This window comes from Chiloscyllium plagiosum, unplaced genomic scaffold (assembly GCF_037043375.1).
Source record: "Chiloscyllium plagiosum isolate Xiang-an unplaced genomic scaffold, Cpla_swu_hap1 HiC_scaffold_25, whole genome shotgun sequence".
NCBI lineage: Eukaryota > Metazoa > Chordata > Chondrichthyes > Orectolobiformes > Hemiscylliidae > Chiloscyllium > Chiloscyllium plagiosum.
Window position 1 is genome coordinate 11,729,051 of NW_028270163.1, and position 17,311 is coordinate 11,746,361.

Sequence of the window (17,311 nt, forward strand, 5' to 3'; positions counted from 1 at the left end):
TAGTTACTGGCATCTAATGACTGTAGCACAGCTAAGGGCTTTAGCCATTTGTCAGGGTGCAATAAAGGTGATTCCAATAGCCGCTGTGGCAGGAAAAGATGACTTCCCACACAGAGAGCTTCTTTTTTAACACAAGCCTTCAATCTGTAATTGATAGCAATCAGTCTCAACATGTCTCAATTTCACACCCAGTATTGATGCTTTAATATTAACTTGTCTTTGCAGTGAATATATGAAGTAATTTTCTCTTGGGCCTGTTAATATGTCACCCAGAGGACAATATCAGAAGTCAGAGGCAGACAGCCTGCTGCTTTACCCCAGGAGTAAGTCTGCAATTGCTCTGCCATTCCAGAGTTCTGACTGCAGCAAGGAGCTGTGGTGAATTCAGTAACTTCCCACAATGTACCTGAAGATGATTTAGCTGCTGGACTACAGTTGGCAAGTCTGGTTGGACGTATTACCAGAAATCATAGAGTCATACAGCAAGGAAAGAGGCCCTTTGGCCCATTAGTGCATGCCAACCATGTTTCCTAAACTGAACTAGTCCCTATGTTTGACCCATATCCCTTTCCTATCCATGCATCTGTCCAAATGTCTTTTAAATGCTGTAACTGTACCAGCCTCTATCATTTCCTCTGGCAGCTTGTCCCCTTCAAGCACCATCCTTTGCGTGAAAAAGTTGTCCCTCAGGAACCTTTAAATCGTTCCTCTCTCACCTTAAACCTACAGCCTCTAGGCTTAGATTCCACTATTTTTGGAAAAAGATCTTGGCTATTTACTCTATCCATGCCCCTCATGATTTTATAAACCTCTGTAAGGTCACCCCTCAGCCTCCGTCGCTCCAGGGAAACTAACCCAACTTATTCAGCCTCTCCTTATCATTCAAACCTTCCTGTAATCATATAATCTCCAGGCTCCCCTTTCCTGCACTCTGCCCCCTTTTCCTCCCCTCCATTGGTCACCTGCTGTGCCCAGCCTTGCACTGATTGGACAGTGAGTAGATTCTTTATTGCTTGATTGGATGATTTTTGATTCTGGATTAGTGGTGCTGGAAGATCACAGCAGTTCAGGCAGCATCCAAGGACCACCATTAATCCAGAATCTGGTTTCCAGCATCTGCAGTCATTGTTTTTACCTAGTTAATTTTTGATTGTCAGTCAACCCACCTTTTTATCCCATCTCCAAATTTTTTTTGACTTACCGATGAATTTTCTCTTATGTTGTTGTGTACTGTGATTGGGGATTAGTCTTTCTGGAGACTTACACATGAATAATCTGAGGACACTGGTAACCCCATTCTAAACTGGAGCACATATTTCTGAAACTCACTGATCCACTGACAAGGTGGTGGACAAGCGTCTTGGTTTGCAGATATCTATTTGCTCATGTATTTAATGTAGGTGCTGTCACATAAAACCATGAATTAAGGCAGAACAGCCACTTAGAGAAAGAACGTAGTCTCATAGAGTCATAGAGGTTTACAGGACAGATAAAGGTCCTTCACCCTGTTGAGTCTGCACCAGTCAAAACCAAGCTCCTAACTATTCAAGTCCCATTTTCCAGCACTTGGTCAACAGCCTTCTATGCTTTGACATTGTAAGTGCACATCTAAATGCTTCTTAAAAGGTTTCTGCCTCCACCACCCTTATAGGCAGTGAGTTCCAGATTTCTACCATGCTTTGGGTGAACATTCTTTTTCCTATATCTCTTCTAAAACCTTCTGCCCTTTACCTTAAATCTGTAACCACAGCCATTGATCTCTCCACCATGGAAAAAAGAAGTCCTTCCTGTCCAAGCTAGCTCTGCCCCTCATAATTTTATGCATTTCAATGTGCCCCTCCTCAGTCTCCTCTGCTCCACAAAAATCAACCCCAGTCCGCCCAATAGCTCTTCATAATTCCAGCCCAGCCAACATCCTGGTAAACCTCCTCTACAGTGCTATCATATCCTTTATTTAATGTGGATTCCAGAATGGCCCAACCCACATTTTATACTGTTCCAGCATAATGTCCCTGCAAAAGCACTTGTCCTCAAAGAGAAATCAAATATATTCAGAAGACATTGCTTGACATGGACATTGGTCAGAATGTGGAACTTGCCGCCACAATGCATAGTCAAGGTGAATCTGCATTTAAGGAATAGATAGACAAGCTTTTGAGGGAGATGTGGTAGGCTGGGTTAGGATTACATTGGTAGGTTTAGAGAAGAAAGAATGGGAGGAGGTTCAATTGAGATATACCTGGCTGGACTGAACGAGTCAGAGAGTCTTAGAGCCATAGAGCCATATAGCACAGAAACAGGCCCTTCGGTCCAACTCATCCATGCTGATCAGCTATCCTAAGTTAATCCAGTTCCATTTGCTAGTATTTGGCCCATATCATTCGAAAGCTTTCTTGTTCAAATACCCAAACAGATGTCTTTTAAAAGTTGTAATTGTATTCCCCTCCACCACCTCCTCTGGCAGCTTGTTCCACACATGCACCACCCTCTGCATGAGCATGTTGCCCCTTAGGTTCCTTTTAAGTCTTTCCCCTCTCACCTTAGACCTATACCCTCTAGTTTTGGACTCCCCTACCCTGGTAAAAAGACTTTGGCTATTCACTCTATCCATGCCCCCACATGATTTTATAAACCCTCAGCCTCTGACACTCCAGGGAAAACACGGGCGGCACGGTGGCACAGTGGTTAGCACTGCTGCCTCACAGCGCCAGAGACCCGGGTTCAATTCCCGCCTCAGGCGACTGACTGTGTGGAGTTTGCACGTTCTCCCCTTGTCTGCGTGGGTTTCCTCCAGGTGCTCCGGTTTCCTCCCACAGTCCAAAGATGTGCAGGTCAGGTGAATTGGCCATGCTAAATTGCCCATAGTGTTAGGTAAGGGGTACATGTAGGGGTATGGGTGGGTTGTGCTTCGGCGGGGCGGTGTGGACTTGTTGGGCCGAAGGGCCTGTTTCCACACTGTAAGTAATCTAATCTAATCTAAAAACAGCCCCAGCCTATTCAGTCTCTCCCTCTAGCTCAAACCCTTCCAACCCCAGCAACATCCTTGTAAATCTTTTCTGAGTGTTCTTGTGTTTATATGCTATAGAATTCAATTGCGACTTTCAAAAGGTATTTGATAAAGTATCAAACCAATAAACATAGGCAGAAACTAAAAGGACATTGGAGTCAAGGGTAACTTGCAGGTGTAATTAGCCAAGGGATAGAATGTAGAAAACATTGCTGAGTAAAAGTAAAGTGAAGCGTTTGGTGATCCTCAGGGATTGGCATTTTAGCTTTTCTTATATTACAGAGCTTTTTCCATAAATAAGTGACTTGGGTATAGGGAGTGCGATTCTCTCATCTGTGGGTGATTGAAAACTTTGCAAAGGAGTAAGTAGTGAGGTGGACAGTAGAGAACTTCAGAAGGACTTAGATAGGTTAAATTGGCCAGCACATGGCAGATTCAATGTCATGGAGATGTCAGTGAGAAGCTGCACTTTGGGAGAAACCTCACAGAGATGCAGAATAATTGAAATGGTCCTGTTTCTAAGACGGTGCAAGAGTAAAGGGATCTTAGGCACATATTCAACAATCTTTGATATTGTCAGTGCAAGTTGACAACATGATTAACAAAGTCTTTTTGCTAAGAGGAACATTAAATACAAAAAATGCCATACTAATCCCTTATGTGCTTTATATATTTAGGAGTGAGCAGAAACCATGTCACTATAAAATAATAAACATTTATTCGAAGAGTGTGGTGCTGGAACAGCACGGCCGGTCAGGTAGCGTCCGAGAAGCAGGAGAATCAAAGATTCGAGCATAAGCTCTTCATCAGGAATGAGCCTCATTCTCTTGATTCTCGGATGATGCCTGACCGGCTGTGCTTTTCCAGCACCATACTCTTCAACACTGATCTCCAGCATCTGCAATCCTCACTTTGTCCTAATAAACGTTTAATGGCTACTTATGCCACTTACAGTTGTCGGACTTCATCAGAACCTTTCTGAGATGCCAGTCAGTTGTGATTTGACAATTTTTAAAATTCACTTGTGGGACTTGACACATGGACATTGCTGGATGGGTCAGTATTTACTGCCTGTCTCAACACTGATAATATGCTCCAACAATTAGCATAATAGCTATTCATTCATTAAATTAAACAAGTAGATTACTGAGTAGGCCTCAGTTGTTGTATCTATCTCCAATTCTGAGCTGCATACCTGCGGATGGGGCTCAAACCCGGGAGAGGAGTCCAACAGGATCTCCCAGGATGACCCCAAGTATGAGGGATGTCGATTATGTGGAGAGTTTGAAAGAGTTGCACTGTCCTCCTGAAAGAGAAAAGGTTCAGGGAAGACTTGAGGAAAGGACTCAAAGTCATAGGCAACTTAGATGGGGCAAGTCATCAGATATGGGCCAGTAACCAGATAAATTTAAATATATTCTCATGCTCACTTTAAAATAATTGGCAAAAGGGGGAATTCAAGGAGAAAAGAGGAGAAGTATTTTCACACAGTGGATTGTTAAGATCCGGATCTCACTACCTGAAGGGGTGGAGGGAATAGATTCCACAGAAAATATCTAACACAACTGGATAAGTACTTGTGCAGCATATGGAGAGCTTTCTCCTTAATGGGGCAACTCTTTTAATGGCTGGTACAGACATAATGAGCTGAGTAGGGCAAAGTGAGGACTGCAGATGCTGGAGATCAGAGCTGAAAAATGTGTTGCTGGAAAAGCGCAGCAGGTCAGGCAGCATCAAAGGAGCAGGAGAATCGACGTTTCAGGCATAAGCCTGAAGAAGGGCTTATGTCCGAAACGTCGATTCTCCTGCTCCTTTGATGCTGCCTGACCTGCTGCGCTTTTCCAGCAACACATTTTTCATAATGAGCTGAGTGTCCTCTTTCTGTGATGAAGCATTTTTTGATCTTTTGATTCAGTCAATCCATGTCCAAAATCATGCACATCCTGACTTAGACAGTTAATGTTTTTCGAGGTATTGGTACTTCCTGCCTAATAACGCTGGAGAAGCTGCCTCGCCACACAACTACTGAAGCTCAAGAAGAAGATCCACCATCAACTTCCTCAGGGATGGACAATCAATGACCAGCTCATTGATGATCCCAAATGAATGTTAAACAATTTGTAATTCAATAAAGGTGGGAACGTTTTGGGACCACAGTGCAGCAAGAGTAACATTTGATTGTTTCCGACCCTTACTTTTATGGTTTACCTGGCTTTAACTGGCATTCTATCTTCATGCATACAGGTGTCAACAGTCTCCTCTTCACAGAGATACACAATTACTGAAGTGTCATGGTATAGAAGGAGTTCATTCGGCCCAACGTGTCTGCACCAACTCTTCAAATGGGTATCATCACCTCCTGCTAATTTACTGCCTTTCAACAATATCTCTACACACCTTTTCTATCCAAATAGTCATCCAATTCTTCCTTGAATGCCTCAATTGAACCTGCCTCCACCACTCCTCCAGGCAGTGCATTCCATACCCTAACTACTTGCAGAGTGAAAAACATTTCTTTTCACCTCACATTTGCTCCTTTTGCAAATCCACTTAAATTTGTGCCCTCTCATTTACGTACCTTTTGCTCGTGAGAACAGATTCTCCCTCTCGACTCTACCAAGCCCGCTCATGATTTTGAAAACCTCTATCAGATCTCCGCTTCACCTTCTTACTCCCAAGGAGAAGAGTCCCAACTTCTACGATCTACCCTCATGAAGGACATCTCTCATCCCTGGAACCATTCCTGTAAATCACTTCCCCACTCTCCCCGATGTGTTCATATCCTTCCTATAATGTGGCACCCACAACTATACACATAACTCCAACTGAAGTTTAACAAATGTCTTGTGCAAGTTCAGCATCATTTCTTTGCTTTTTGTAACCAGGGCTTCACTTAATAAAGCTCAGAACACTGTATGCCTTATTAATTACCCTCACAATCTGTCCTGCCATCTTCAGTGATCTTTAACACCTCGGTCTTTCTGTTCTTGAGCCCTTATTTTACCCCTTATTTTCTACTGACTTTCGATGTTCTTCTGACCAAAATCCATCACCTCAAACTCCCATAATCTTGAAAAGCCGGTCTACGTTTTGTTGAGGCTATGTATGTACATTTTCTTTAAAAAGACCAGGCTTTTCAGTTACCCTATGCCATTGGGATACAGACATGTGCACATTGATAATGTGACCTATGGTGCTTTAATGCACTGCTCCACATTGAGATGTGAGTATAGAACTGTAGGCTGTGAGGTGCCTGACTCTCACTCAGCATCTGATTGTGGGCAGAACTCTGCTCTGGACTGTCAATATTTCAGGCTTGCGTCAGTGTCTTCAGCACGTAGAGATTAATCTCCTGAAAACATCAGCGAGCCAAAAAAAATCACAAGGTTATTAAGATTTTTAAAGATTTTCTTTGAATACTTTACCTTATTAATTATAAGGGTACTGGTGATGGTGGGGGTTGTGTCCAGGGGAAAGAATGGCTCTTTGTCCACATCGGGCCCTTTAAGGCAGGACTCTATGTGATGAAATCCGTGGGAATGTGTTCATCCAGAGCTGATGATATTAGCATCCACTTTGGGCCCGTGAGTCTCAAATCCTATCAGCATATTTGTCATTGAGGCAAACTATTCTCCATACAAACCAAGGGACTACCCCATAAACTGTCATAGTGCTTAGAACCATAGAATTCCAACAGTGTGGAAGCAGGCTATTCGGCCAATCAAGTCCACATCAACCATCTGAAGAGCATCCCACCTGGACCCACCCCATCGTATAGACTTGCCCCATGGCTAATCCACCTAGCCTACACATCCCTGGGCATTATGGACAATTTAGCATGGCCAATCCACCTAACCTGCGCATCTTTGGACTGTGGGAGGAAACCGGAGCACCCGTAGGAAACCCATACAGACACAGGGAGAACATGCAAACTCCAGACAGCCACTCAAGGGCGGAATTGAGCTTCAATCCCTGGCATTGTGAGGCAGCAGTGCTAATCACTGAACTACCATACCACACTGCTTCAATGGGCCTCTGCAAAAACATGCAAAGGGCCACACAGTTGGATACCGATCTCTTCAACACAAGGTCATCCAACAGTCCAGAGTTTTACATGTAGAGAGACCACAGCACATCCTTAAAGATAGCTGAAAACTGCTAGCATTTGTCCATGAGACCTTAGCATTTTGCTGGTGTATCATCTGCTACATGACAGGACCCTCAAAACTGTTCTGACATTTAATTGGATGATGGCTGATTGGCATCTTCACTATATCTATCCAGCATTGTTCCATAACCCTCACTGAACTCATCCGACATTAGCTCCTATATACGATGTTGCGGTACACCAGCAGACTGCTCACCCCCATTGGCCCAGCCTTGAGTTTAAATTAACACACAGCTCCTCTACATCTTGTATCATCTCAGGCAGCACCGTAGCCTCCTAAATAAGTAAAATACCGCAGATACTGGAAATCGGAAACAAACACAGAAAATACCGGAGAAACTCAAAGAGTCTGGCAGCATCTGTGGACAGAGAAACAGAGAGAATGTTTTGAGTCTGGTATAAGTCTTCTTCAGAATGTGGTCTTCTATTCCCTTTTTGTGAAGCTGTCGATCAATTTAAAGTAAAGGGGCCTTGTTATGTTGAGATGACAGACCAAAGATTTGCCTGCAAATAAACACTTACACGCCAATCTTCACAATGCCTAAGTTAAGAATTTTTATAATTGGAATCCCCATTTTATCTATGGATCTCCTTGCCTCATAATCCAAATGCATTAATAATAAATTATTAATTGTTATGGTAACTTATTCAGATGATCAATGACAGAGAATATTAATTATAGAGGTGATTAATCATAGAGATTATTAATGAAATGAATGATTAATTAGACAGGCAAATTATAGGGATTACTATTTCCTAATTAATGGAAATTTAATTTGAAGATTTTCAATTAAATTTTATTACAGCAAAACAAATGCCATTGGACGAGACCTCTCCTCACGTGCTATCCTTCACTGTATGCCAACTGATGCCCAGGTTCTGACTTGTCAGAAAGGCAGAACTCTCCTACATTAATGCTGCCTCATCCATTGTCTGTAGGAAGTTTGAAGAAGTGCTTACATGCATGAACAGACTAATTGCAATTTTAAGATTATACCACCTTGCTTTGCACTCCCTCAACACTAGAAATAACTTCTCCCTAGCTTCCCCATCAAATTCTCTCATCACCTTTAATGATTACCTATTTATACTCAAGGGAATATAAGGCTTGTCTTGAGTTTTTTGTAGCTCAGTGGCAATGTCCCTACCTCTGAGCCTGGAGGTCCAATTTCAAGTCCCACCTGCTCCAGAAATGTGTAATCTCTGAATGGGCTGAGTAGAAAGCATCAATAAGGCTAATCTACACAGCTATCCTGGTAATCAAATACTTTCCATCCAAGATCATTTAGGTGAATCTGCATTGTACCCTCTCCAAAGCTAATGTGCCCTCCTTGGGGTGCATTGTTCAAAATCGTGTTTGGTCAGATCTTCAAAGAGTTGTGGGCACACAGTCTCTATTCAGTCTCTTTCAACGTTGAGTATCTGAATGAATCAAAACATAGATGGAAATGTGTTGCTGGAAAAGAGCAGCAGGTCAGGCACCATCTAGGGAACAGGAGAATCGACGTTTCAGACATTAGCCCTTCTTCAGGAATTAGCCCTTCCTGAAGAAGGGCTAATGCCCGAAACGTCGATTCTCCTGTTCCCTAGATGCTGCCTGACCTGCTGCGCTTTTCCAGCAACACATTTCCATCTCTGATCTCCAGCATCTGCAGACCTCACTTTCTCCTCAATGAATCAAAACATAAACTTCTGACTGTAGCTTCTCTGTAGCACTGAAGAATTCTCAGCACCATTAACAGTTGTAGGCTTTTCTGAAAGTAGGCCAACAAGGATTTATGTACTAAAAGAGCTGACAAGAAAAAAGCTTCATCCTTACGTGGGAAATATCTATATAAAGGTACAGCCAATGATTAATTTTCACAAAAATTCACTCCCAATGGAATAAACCTCGCAATTTTAGAATGTGTACGTTTCACACTCAGTTTAATTCATGTAGAAACAAAACAATATGGGACAGAAGAGCACAGCTTTTCCCTTCATTCTAAATTTAACCATTTTGTAAAACTTCACCCTGACCATAACTCTGACCCTATCTGGAGCCTGAACCCTGCAATTGGAATCTTTTCACCCAGGAGAAATGGTGGGTATGAGGCCTCAGAACCTTTGCTGATGTCAATGAAATTACCTGCTGCACTTCTCATTATGGTTGAACAGGCCAATTCTGGTATGATGAAGTCTCCCACAAGTGTCAGGGACAACGTGTTCATCGCTGGTGGTGTAGGGTGATCTTGGATGATGGGCTTGTTTGTAAGAATGGTGTCTGCTTTGGAGCTTCTGAAATCATGGGTACTTGTGCTTCCTGCAATTAATGTTATATGCATCAATTGTCAGCCAGAGTGTCCTACTTTTTGTGTTTAATGTTGAGAGCTTTCATATCTCAATGAATAGGGGTTCTTGTGGTATAGTGGTAATGCTCCTGAAGGAAACCGAGGCTCAAGTCCTTCCTGAGCCAGTGGTGCATAGTGACATGTCATTTCTATTGACTGCATTCTTGAATTAGAGCTTTGGGTGCCCTGCTAGTCTTTTGGCACAGACTCCCTTCCTGTGTAGAAGCACAGCAGGTCAGGCAGCATCCAAGAAACAGGGCAGGCGACATTTCAGGAAGGGCTTATGCCTAAAACATCGACTCTCCTGCTCCTCGGATGCTGCCTGACCTGCTGTGCTTTTTCAGCGCCACACTTTTCAATTCTGACTCTCCAACATCTGCAGTCCTCACTTTCTCGCTTTCTGTGTAGCACATTCTTGACCATGTGACTATTGTCCAACTTGTACAATTGTCTAATCCTGTGAAATCTTTGTTCTGCTTCATTGGTGACATTGTCTTCCATGTGATGGCATGGGTGCATCATAGACACTCATGTGTCAGCAGCTCACCACAAGATGATGTTTGCATCGAATGTATTTGCATGATCCATTGCTACTAGCAAGCTTATTGCAAAGATGGAGCTGAGCACATTGTTCCCTGCCAGCACACAGTCTCTGCACCTCTAAGACCCCTCTGATGTGCCTCCTTGCAATGACATGTGACAACCAGACACAATGGAGCCCTTAGATAAACTGTAAGAGGTTGCAGAGTAATCTTGGCCTTTAGGGGGTGATACATAGGCACTGTGAGCTTTCCATGTTCATCAATCAGGTTCCAGCTACTGGTCAAACATATCTACTGCCTATTGGGACAAATCAAGGAAGTCAGAGCCTTTGGAGTGGAATGCTGTCAATCACTCCTGATCACTTCCGGCATGTAACTTCTGGCAAGACTGGAGATAGGCATGAGATAATATAGGGTGGCATAGTGGCTCACAATGCCGTGGACGCAGATTCAATTCCAGTCTTGGAAGAATCTTCGGGTGGAGTTTGCACATTCTCCCCATGTCTGCAAGGCTTTCCTCCGGATGCTCCGGTATCCTCCCACAGTTGAAAGATGTGCAGGTTAGTTGGATTGGCCGTGGGAAATTGTCCGTAGTGTCAAGGGATGGGCGGGCTAGGTGGGTTAGCCATGGGAACTGCAGGATTATTGGGATAAGGTGGGGACGGGGTGGATGGTCTTCAGAGGGTCAGAGCAGACTGAATGGGCCAAATGGCCTCTGTCTGTATTGTAGTGATTCTATAATAGAGCTGAACTAGATAATCGGGGCAGTGCAGATACAATGGCCTGAGTAAACTCCTGCTGTGAGTCTGTGAAGTCAGCACCAGGTGTGGGTTTCAGCCTTTGCTCTGATTCACTCCAATAGACTGAGAGAGAGGTGGAGATCTGGACAGTCCTAGTCTTCCAGGCACTGTAATAAAAAAAAAGATAGAGTCTTCATCCTAACAATCACAATAACTATCACCCCAGCCATAAGCACAACCACAGATCCCAACATATCTTACACCTGAAACCTAACTTTACTTCTAAATAAAAGCTACAAGAACTGTGGATGCTGGAAATCAGAATCAAAAACAGAAGTTGCTGGAAAAACTCAGCAGAGTTAAGTTTTTGGCCCAGGGACCCTTCCTCAGAACTGATGGTAGCTTCTAAACCTGTCACAAAAATTCCTATTCTAACTCTGGCCCTGGCCCTGACCATCCCTCCAGTTGATGTCTTTGCATTTATTTCACTCAATACAGCTGAGTAAAATTGTAAGGTTATCACTTTTAAATTCCCCAAGGCACATCGATACACCTAATCCCTCATCTTGACAAGCTCCATTGGTGAGATGTTGGGTTCAGTATACAATGTCAAGGGTCACAGAATTGGACCTGGAATTCTGTCAGTGTGATTCAGAGACTTTCTTTGTTGTGGCTCACACTGTAGGCATGGCGAGGCTTTATTATAGCACATAAATTACTGAGCTAATTTCACATCTCTCCGTAATAGACCACACCTCACCATGACGTGTGACTGCATCATGAACTCCAGTTCCAAGCAACTTTTAAAAGTATCAGGTACATTTTCATTTTGGATCAGTTTTGTAGTATTACCTACCCTGGACTGCCTTTTGCTCCATCCTTTTGCTTGTTTTTATAGCACAAGCCTCAAGTTTTACATTTTGGGATTCATGCTACAGAGGGATGGAAGTTGGTTAGGTTCTTAACAAATATCTTGCAGAGGTATTCACAAAGGAGTAGTACATGGTGGATGGTGAATCTTGGGAGTGACTTGTTTATATTCTAGTGCATATCAATATTAAAAAAAAAGGTGTTGCATGTTTTGAAAAACATTAAGATAGACAAGGCCCGAGGACCTGATGGGATCTATCCCAGAATGCTGGGGGAGGCAGGGGAGGAAATTACTAGGGCCTTCTACAAAATCTTTTGATCCTCTTTATTCACAAGAGAGGTCCCAGTGGACTTGAGAATAGCCAACATTGTTCCTCTGTTTAAGAAGAGCAACAAGAATAATGGAGGAACTTACAGGCCAGTGAGCTGTATCAGTGATAGGGAAATTATTGGACTAGATTCTTAAGATTAGGATTTGCTAATATGCGGAAAAATATGGACATCATAATGATAGGCAGCGTGGCTGCGTTTCACAAACTCGATTGAGTTTTTTGATGAAGTGACAAAGATGGTTGATGAGGGCAGGGTGATAGATGGTGACCATATGGGCATTAGCAAGGCCTTTGACAAGATCTCTCATGACAAGCTGGAGACTTTGGCAGAGAAATGACAAATGGAGTTTAATCCAACCAAATGCGAGGTGATGCGTTTTCGAAAATCTAAGGAAGGATACAGTAAATGACAACATCCTTACTAGCCAAAACGTAGTGAGGGATCTCGGCATACAGGTCCACAGTTCCCTGAAAGTGGCAACACAAGTGAATAAGGTAGTCAAGAAGGTGTATGACATGCTTACCTTCTTCGGTCGCCGCATAGAGTATAAAAATTGACTTTAGTAAGGCCACATTTGGAATATTGTATACAGTTCTGATCACCACACTACCAGAAGGATTTGGAGACTTTGAAGATGGTACAGAAACAGTTTACCAGGGTGATGCTCAGTTTGGAAGCAATGAGCAATAAGAAGAAATTGGTCAAACTTGGCTTTTCTTCACTTGAATGTCAAAGGATGAGCGGTGACCTGATAGAAGTTTACAGTATTATGAGGGATATGGAGAGTCAGCGTCTTTTTCGGGCGGCATAGTGGCACAGTGGTTAGCACTGCTGCCTCACAGCGCCAGAGACCCGGGTTCAATTCCCACCTCAGGCAACTGTCTATGTGGAGTTTGCACATTCTCCCCGTGTCTGCGCGGATTTCCTCCAGGTGCTCCGGTTTCCTCCCACAGTCCAAAGATGTGCAGGTCAGGTGGATTGGCTACGCTAAATTGCCCATAGTGTTAGGTGAAGGGGTAAATGTAGGGGAAAGGGTCTGGGTGGGTTGCTCTTCGGAGGGTCGGTAATAATCTAATCTAATCTTTTCCCTAGGGTAGAAATGTCATTTACTAAGGGGCATGAGTTTAAGATAAAAGGAGGTAAGTTTAAAGGCGATGGAAGAGGCAAGTTTTATACACGGAGTGTGGTAAGTGCCTGGAATGTACTTCCAGAGAGGAGGATATAATAACCATGTTTAAGAGGCACCTTGACAGACACATGAATAAGCTCTTAGTTTTGAAAGGCATCATGTGTGGCACACACAGTCTTGGTGGGCTGAAGGTAAAAACAATGACTGCAGATGCTGGAAACCAGATTCTGGATCAGTGGTGCTGGAAGAGCACAGCAATTCAGGCAGCATCCGAGGACAGGCAAAATCGACGTTTCGGGCAAAAGCCACATCCTGATGAAGGGCTTTTGCCCGAAACATCGATTTTGCCTGTCCTCGGATGCTGCCTGAATTGGTGGGCTGAAGGGCTTGTTCATTTGCTGCACTGTTCTTTGTTCCTTGTGCCTGTCAAACAGTGACTGACGTGCAGCCTACAGTGCATGCAAAATCCCACGAATAGCATAAAGAAGAATCTGATTTCATTTTCTTGATTGATAGAATCCTCTGATTGGGAGACCAAGACATCTCATTTGTTTCCTCAAATGTTGACATTAAATTTCAAATGTCCGCCTTTGAACAATGAAATCATCAAATTGCAACTCCACTCAATGTCTCAGCCATTAATGAAGTGTTGCTTCACTACCGCACTACAATGTGGTCTATTTATTTCTGACGATAATTGTTACCCATTGGTGTAAAACAAGAACAACTGAGGGAAAGATGGATCAAACAGATCAGATGAGTTGTCATCTACACTGTTGATATTTAGATTGGTTACAATTTTATATCATGGTGTTGATTAATTAAGTAATTTCACAAGATTTGGTCCTCAGCTCACCTCCACACCAGCTCCTCCAGACCTGCACTTCCACACATGTCATTTGCTGTATCCATTGCTCCCGATGCGGTCTCCTCCACATTGGGGAGACAGGGCGCCTACTCGCAGAGTGCTTCACAGAACACCTCTAGACACCCGTACCATTCAACCCCACCACCTCGTGGTCGAATACTTTAACTCCCCCTCCCACTCTGCAGAGGACATGCAGGTCCTGGGCCTCCTCTATCGCCAGTCCCTAACCACCCAACGCCTGGAGGAAGAATGCCTCATCTTCCACCTCAGGACCGTCCAACCCCATGGCATCAATGTGGATTTCACCAGTTTCCTCATTTCCCCTCCCCCCACCTTACCCCAGTTCTAACCTTCCAGCTCAGCACCACCCTCTGTTCCACCTCTCCATCATCCTTCCCACCTATCCTCTCTGACCAATCACCATTACCCCCACCTCCATCCACCTATTGCACTCTCAGCTACCTTCCCTTCAGCCCCACCACCCTCCCATTTATCCCTCCACCCCCGAGGCTCCCAGCCTCATTCCTGATGAAGGGTTTTTGCTGAAAACATCAATTCTCCTGCTCCTCGGATGCTGCCTGACCTCCTGTGCTTTTCCAGCACCACACTCTCGACCCTCAGCTCGTCCAGTTTCTGTAATCATGGTTTGCTTGTCAGTGAGTGCATTCGTTTTGTTTCTGTGTACGTGGCAGTCGGCCAAAGAAGAGTTTGTCATTGGCAAACAGCCCGTTACCCTCGGTGTGTCAGATCCAGTGGAGACAAGAAAGGCCAACAACATGAAGCGAAAAGAATACAAAGCCGGGAAGTGAAGATTTCATTGTGGAAAGCTTTGACCAGATGCCATTAGTTGTATTGATTTACTCAGCTTTGGGCGCTACTGCACAGGAAGGATGGATTGATCTAAGAGGGAGAGCAGTGCAGCATCATCAGAATGATCATGGGGCATGGAAGATCATTAGCAGCTTCATAGGAAATGTCAATCCAGATGTGTGCAATGTTGCTCTACAAAATGTTCATTGGAAATCATCTTCACCAGATAAGAGATCCATCAAAAAGAATCCATCATACATACACAGACATGTACACACAGGCTCGTTCATGCACTGTCACACAGACTCACTTAACCTTACACAACATAGCCAGACACTCTCTCAGTCATAGAATCATAAAATCCCTACAATGTGGAAACAGGCCCTTCAGTTCAACAAGTCAACACCGACCCTCTGAAGACTATTCCTTTCAGCATTACTCTACAATTACTCCCTGACTAATGCACCTAGCCTACACATCCCTGAATGCTACTGGGCAATTTAGCATGGCTAATACACCCAAACCCGCTCATTTTTGGATTGTGGGAGGAAACCGGAGCACACAGGAAACATACACAGACACAGGGAGAATGTGCAAACTCCACACAGACAGTTGCCTGAGTCTGGAATTGAGCCCGGGTCCTTGGCACTGTGAGGCAGCAGTGCTAACCACTGAGCCACCACGCCATCCTAATAGTTTAATAGGTTATAAATGGTAATAGGTTTCTCAAATTCATTCACCCACCTTCTCCACCTTGATCCCCTTACTAATTAAAAATCTATATCTGTCTTAAAGGCACTCAATGACTTGGCCTTCATAGCCCTCATGAGGCTGTGAGTTCATTAGATTCACCACCCTCTGGCTGAAGAAATTCTTCCTCATCTGAGTTCTAAAGGGTCATCCCTTCATTCTGACGCTGTACCCTCAGGTCCCTGTCTGTCCTACTAATGGAAACATCTTCCCAACATCCACTCTACCTCAGCTTCTGTAAGTTTCAATCAGATCCCTCCCATATCTTTCAAAATTCCATTGAGTACAGACCCTGAGTCCTCAACAGCTCCTCCTATGACAAGCCTTTCATCCCTGGGATTATTCTTACAAACCTCCTCTGGACCCTCTCCAATGCCAACACATCTTTCCTTAGAAACAGAGCCCAAAACTGTTCACAATATTTCAAATGTAGCCTGACCAAAGCCTTATACAGCCTCAGCAATACATCTCAGCTCTCGTATTCTAGCCATCTTGAATTAAATGCTAACATTGCATTTGTTTTTCAAACTGACAATTGAACCTGCACGTTAAGAGGACCTTATGAGAATTCTGAACTAGGATTCCCAAGTCCCTTTGTGCTTCAGATTTCCAAAACCTTTCCCCATTCAGAAAATAGTCCACACCTCTATTCCTACCAAGTGCATAATCTCATACTTCCCCACGTTGTTGAATTGAATTGAATTCATTTGAATTTTTTGTCATGTGTACCGAGGCACAGTGAAAAGCTTTGTCTTGCGAGCAATACAGGCAGGTCACAGAGTTAAGTAGCATAGATAGTAAATAACAGGTAAACAGCAGCAAAAACAAAAACACAGGTACAGGCGAATGTCAAGAGTTTGTGAGTCGATTCCGTATTCTAACAACAGTAGGGTAGAAATTGTTTCGAAACCGGTTGGTGCGTGTGTTCAGGCTTCTGTACTTTCTCCCCAATGGTAGAGGTTGTAGAAAAACATTGCCAGGATGGGATGGATCTTTAAGAATGGTGGCGGCCCTTCCTTGACATATAGATGGATCCATCCTGGTAGATGGATTCTATTGATGGGAGGTTGGCCTATGTGATTATCCGGGCTGAGTTCACCACTCTCTGTAACCGTCTCCGATCTTGAGTGGTACAGTTGCCATACCAGGTAGTCATACATCCAGACAGAATCTCGATGGCGCACCAATAAAAGTTGGCAAGGGTATTTGCCATCTTGCACAAATTTCCTCAGCTGCCTGAGGAAGAAGAGACGTTGTTGGGTCTTTGTAACCAGTACGTCCACATGAAGAATCCAAAAAAGCTTGTTGTGGATGACCACTCCCAGGAGCTTGACACTCTCCACTCGTTCCACCTCTGTGCTGTTAATATGTGGGATGCATGAGGAACATTCCACCGAAAGTCAATAATGTTAGATTCCATCTACCACTTCTTTGCCCACTCTCCTAGCCTGTCTGCATACTCTCGACTTCCTCAACACTCCCTGTCCCTCCACCTATCTTTGTGTCATCAGCAAACTTAGCAACAATGCTCTCAGTTCCTTTAGCCAGATTGTTAATGTATAATGTGAATAGTTGTGATCCCAACACTGATCCATTAGTCACCATTTGCCATCCTGAGAAAGATTCCTTTATCTCCACTCTCTGCCCTCTGCCAGTCAGCTATCCATGCCAATACCTACCCCCTAACACCATGGGCTCTCACCTTATTTAGAAGCCTTGTGTGCAGTACCTTATCAAAGGCCTTCTGAAAATCTAAACAAATCA